The sequence below is a fragment of the Gobio gobio genome (assembly GCF_949357685.1).
Source record: "Gobio gobio genome assembly, chromosome: 16".
Lineage (NCBI taxonomy): Eukaryota > Metazoa > Chordata > Actinopteri > Cypriniformes > Gobionidae > Gobio > Gobio gobio.
The window spans coordinates 22,936,090-22,942,089 of NC_137109.1; positions in this window are offsets into that span (position 1 = coordinate 22,936,090).

A 6,000-nucleotide genomic window follows, 5' to 3' on the forward strand; every position below is an offset into this window, starting at 1 on the left:
CTCAGCATCTGTCACTTTCTGAGGCCTGTTTGCCCCACACACAGCTGACAAATACACTCGTACAAGTAGCTGCTAATGTAAAACTTTACATCGAGCACAAACTGTGATTTTAAATTTATTGATCATATGAATACATATTTAAAATAAAAAAAAATCCAATTCAGGGACCAATTCCTCTCCGACGACGACATATTTGTCCTGTGTCGGCCACCGTAGCTTCTCTATGTTCTCCGAAAGGGAGGGATGAGCAGTTGACGGTTGCAATTTGCAACCTCACCGCTAGATGCCACTAAAATTTACACACTGCACCTTATAGGCAAATACGTAAGAGTCAATGATTGGATCATTATTGCAGTGATTATTATGTTTCTTGCATGTTATATGTTTGGCAACAGTTCTTTTAACCCTAAAGCTTGGTTTATACTCGCCGCGTCCGCACGAGCATGAAGGTTCGTGTGGCAAAAATGTTGTCATCGCGAAGTGGGCGGTAGTGCGCGCTGAGTGCGCAAGACCCTATTTCGCGTGGCGGTGTGCAGCACACGTACAAATTAGTTGCTTATATTTACAAAATGCGCCTTCAAAAGCAGAAATAAGCCCTTTTATTGAAAATAAAGATCCATGTTTAATAAAAAAAAATATGTTCACGAAACTAAATGAAAATGTTTAGTGAAATTAAGAAATATTTAAGAGATTGTTAATTAGTTTTATACATGTGTGCATACATTTTGTTCTAATGTCACAAGTAATAATCTGAAGGTTTACTGGGTTTTACACGCTTCTTTTGTATTGTGATTTTTGGTGAAGTGTACTAAAATATCGTCACTTGTGTAGCTATATTCCTTAATCTCACCGCTGTTTCCTGATGGTTTATAGAACAATTACTCCAAGTCGCCCCTCTGTCATTTCAAAGAATAGCACAACGGTGAGCGCGTCAAGTATAAACGCCTTGTCCGTTTGGCGCTGCGGAGCCAGGCGAAAGTATAAACAAGGCTTAATTGATGGGAGTGTAGCTTTTCATTTCTTAAACAACCATGTAGGAAGAAACATTTTTGGTCCAGATCTTGTATTGACAATGCAAGAGTCCAGCACTCTGTAAAGTCTCCTCCAGCACATCCCCAAGACTTTCAGTGAGTTTAAAGTCTGGACTCAGAGGTGCCAATTCATGTGTGAAAATGATTCTTCATGCTCCCTCCCAACCATTATTTCATAATTTGAGCATGATGAATCTTGACATTGTCATCCTGGAATATGGCCACATGATGTGTCTTCCTACACGGTTGTTTAAGAAATGAAAAGCTACACTCCATCAATTAGGGTTAGAAGAACTGTTGCCAAACATATAACATGCTAGAAACATAATAATCACTGCAATAATGATCCAATCACAGACTCTTAAGCATTTGCCTATTTAAATCCAGCAACTTAAATGTTCTTAGTCGTTTTCCTTCATTATATTTGTTTGTGTGTCATGATCAGGCTACACTATAAAACAATGAGTCATCTTTGAATCACTCTGTTGAAATGGCAACACAAAAAGACTATTTCACTTTGTATTGGGAGTAATGATGTTCAATATTGCATTTCACTCTCATTTAGAGAGGATCTCAGGCCATGATAACCTTCGTAACTGTAAAAAAAAAAGAGCTTTTGCAAGTTGTGGGCAATAGCGAAAACAATGTGTGTTGAAGTTAAATTGCCCCTGTTGGCCATTTTTGTGTGAAGAATATCAGCAGGAAAGCACATAATCAATAGACAGTCAGGCAGAGTCATGTAGGCTGCAGGCTAATATCATTACAACTTTTCACTCGACTGATTCAGCTGCACAAAGTACACTGCTTTCTCATGAGAGATAGCTGGAAAAAAGACACTGCATAATCTATGAAACACAATGTTGTCCATAATGTCAGTCCAAACATGGAATGAACTGTTATTTCATAATAAATCTGCAGCTCAAAATACTTATATTGCTGACATTATTCTTCTGAAGCAGAATAGCATATTGCCATACTACTTTTACAATCTCTGCCATATAGAGAGACACAAATAGTAAGAGTATGGTAGTGTGCTATTTCAAATTCAGCCCAAGAATAGTCAAGCTATATAAAAAAAGTAAGACAGCATCCTCTAGTGGTACACAAGGTTATTACACTGGGGGATTGTTGGTAAAAATATATACACTGTGTGCAGAATTATTAGGCACGTTGATTTTATGATCATATTTTTTTTCCAGGCTCATTTTACCAATTCCAAACCACAGTAATCCTAATAACTACTATTCATTTAGTATTTAAAGGGTAACTAAACCCTAAACCAACTTTTTTTAGTTAATGATCTGTAATACTGGGGCTTTATTAATGCTGTTCATTGATTCGAGTAAATGTTTTGACATTTGAGTATAAAGTGTTTTAATTCTATAAAATATGGTGTAAAACCGCCAAAGTGCTGCCCTCTATAGGTTGAACGGTGGCTACTGCAGTTGAATTTTCCTATTGGACGTTGTGGTACATCGTGACGTAGGATGGTACCTCCAACGGCTCACAATCCGCGCCCCTAGCACGAGCTCACCACGCCCTCAGAAATGTTTCCCCCAATCACATGATGAGAACGGCTTTACTCCAGTATGAACTGTCATATTACATGAAGTGGAAACATTATGAATGAAACTCACTTGACACATGCTTTAACATTGTATTGAAGAAAATACGGTTAAATAATGAAGTTGTCAGTACACGTCAGGCTTTTCTTGCGATTTTATTGCCGCCCGTCATGTGTACAGATAATTTTCATACATGAGACGCGCTTTCAAACCCTGACACGCAAGCGGTTGCCGCGGACGCAGATAGATTAGCTCAGTTCTCTTGCGCGGCTGCTTCACTAGCATCGTCGGCATCGGGAGTTAACGCAGTTTGAGCAGCGGCTCGCATTGATAAGGCTCCGGGTTCATGTCTACAGACAATCCACCCTCCTCCACTTCAGGTGAAGGTAGGAGAAATGACCGCTCTGTTGCAAAGCTGGCGTCACTCCAGTCATTCTCCATCTTTGCGACTCGCGAGTCTGACAGCTGTCAATCAACCCGTCCCTGCGGGTCTCAGGTGCACGCCCTCCGCTCAGCCCCGCCCTCGGTTCGTCCCCTCTGTGTCCGCCGGGCTCTGCCCACTTTTCCAGCATTTTTTGAAAATTGCCAGTGGGTGGAGTTAAGCTCTGAGCAGGGGTTTAGTTACCCTTTAATAATTTATAAATGATATATAATTGTTCATGAAGGCTGGAAATGAAAAACACCTTATATTCAGGTGTGCAGAATTATCAAGCAACTATTTTCTTTTACAGATACAATGATTTAACTCAGTCTGAAAAGTCAAAAATTATGAAATGCCCATGAGAAGGATACAATACGAATGCAATACTAGACATTGCAGTTAAGGCATGACCATTGGACAGTGAAATGCTCATTGGGTCAGCAGGATCAGACAAAAACACGTGGTGAAGAAAAGACACATGTTAACAGTAAAATAATTAAGTGTGAAACCATCAGGAACCCTTTAGTCTCCAGCGCCACCATTTTACAGAGCTGTAACCTTAACATGGAGTCTCCAGAAGTCCAAGGTGTCAGGATCTCATAGACTTAAGTTAGGTAAAGAATCCTAAAAAATGACCCCCAAGAATCACAAGCTGAAGTGTTGTAAAATACATGAAGACTGCTTTTTTATAGGCTTTATAGACAACTTCGATTCATTAGCCGCTGTAGTAATGACAAAATGCAGTAAATAGTAATATTTGCACAAATAAACCAGTGTTTATAATTATGAAAATAAGTTTTATGTACAGCTACGAAGCGAAAGAGACTGGAAGACACATTCAAGTTACAAATGGCCGCTTTTATGTTAAGAATAAGTGTGAAAATGTTTCTTTGTTACAAGTACACAGGAGGCAGACACAGATGTTAACAGGTACGCAGAGATTTGGAAATGGCACACTCCCTACAGCCCTTCTGACATCCTTAGCCATCCCTGGCCACCAGAAGCGTTCTTTCAGCAACGAGAGGGTTTCATTGACCCCCGGGTGACCAGTACCAAGTGACGTGTGAGCCGAGTGAATGGTGGGAGTGCGTCGTGTCCGAGTGAGGTACAGCAAGCCAGGTGGACAGCCCGGCGGAGGGTTCGTGGAGGCATTGGAGGTTCTGGTTCTTCGGTCTGTTCGTCAGGAGCATGAAGACAGGAGAGAGCATCAGCTTTAATATTCTTGGTACCTGGACGATAGGAGATGGTGTAATTGAAACGGGAGAAAAACATAGCCCACCGGGCTTGTCTGGGGTTTAGTCTCTTGGCTGATCGAATATACTCTAGGTTCTTGTGATCCGTTAGCACCAGGAACCCATGTTTGGCTCCCTCCAACCAATGCCTCCACTCTTCCAAGGCAAGCTTGACTGCAAGGAGTTCCCTGTCACCAATGGAGTAGTTGACTTCCGCCGGGCTGAGCTTGCGGGAGAAGAAGGCGCATGGATGGAGTCTACTGGGCGTCCCCTGCTGCTGTGACAACACCGCTCCCACTCCAGTTGTGGAAGCATCCACCTCCACGATGAAGGACCTTTCCGGGTCTGGATGAACTAGTAAGGGAGCGGTGGTGAAGGCTCTCTTGAGTTGGTTGAAGGCGTTGGTGGCTGCCGGGTTCCAGGACAGAGACTTGGGCTTATTGCGTAACATACTGGTGAGTGGATGAGTGATAGAACTGTAACCTTTGATGAACCGTCTGTAGAAATTGGAGAAACCGAGGAAGCGTTGGAGTTCTTTTATGGTAGTGGGTTCTGACCAGTTAGTGATGGATTCCACCTTCCTCTCGTCCATCCGGATGCCACTGTGATCTATGTGATACCCCAGGAAGGAAACTGATGCTTGGTGGAAAGAACACTTTTCGGCCTTGAGGAACTGACGTAGACGGTTGAGGACCTCCGCATTGTGTTGGCGATGTTCGGCCTGGCTCCGGGAGTATATGAGGATGTCGTCGATGTAGACTAGGACGAATCGATGGAGAAACTCCTGGAGCACCTCATGGATGAAATCCTGGAATACGGAGGGGGCGTTCACCAATCCATACGGCATGACGAGGTATTCATAGTGTCCAGTAGGGGTAATAAAGGCAGTCTTCCACTCGTCCCCCTCACGTATCCGGATGAGGTTGTAGGCGCTGCGGAGGTCCAGCTTGGTGAACACAGTGGCACCACGGAGATGTTCGAGGGCTGCCGGGACGAGAGGAAGGGGATATCGGAAATTAACAGTGATTTTGTTGAGTGAGCGATAATCGATGCATGGCCGCAAGCCTCCGTCCTTTTTTGCCACGAAGAAGAAGCTGGATGCAGCAGGGGAAGTAGACGGCCTGATGTAACCTTGGGCGAGGGCTTCCTTGATGTATTCCTCCATGGCCTTCTCCTCCGGGATGGATAGTGGGTATATCTTACCCTTTGGTACTGGTTCACCCGGAAGCAGGTCAATGGCACAGTCCCATGGCCGGTGTGGAGGCAGCTTGGAAGCCCGTTGCGGGCAGAAGACATCGCTGAAGGGGGCGTAACACTTGGGGACGTCAACAGAACGTTGTTCAACTGGACTTTCGATGGATGTGGCACAGAGAGTCAGATCAGGCGGAGATGAAGATGGAAGAGGAAGTTCGGTTAAACATCGAGAGAAGCAAGTGTCGCCCCACTTCAGGATTTCGCCCGTCTTCCAGGAGATGGTAGGGTTGTGCTGCTCCAACCAGGGGCGCCCCAGAACCACGTCAGCAGTTGAATCCTCCAGAACCAGCATGTGAGCCTCTTCCCGGTGTAACAGACCTACTTGGAGAGTGACTGGTCCAGCCACGGTGCGGACGTGCTTGCGACTGAGGGGTCTGCCGGTTATGGAGCTGATCCTGTAGGTGGTCGGAGACGGAGTGGTCTTGAGGCGTAACTGGCGGCAGATGGCACCGGAGAGGAAGTTGCCGGCTGACCCCGAGTCAAGCAGCGCGACCACT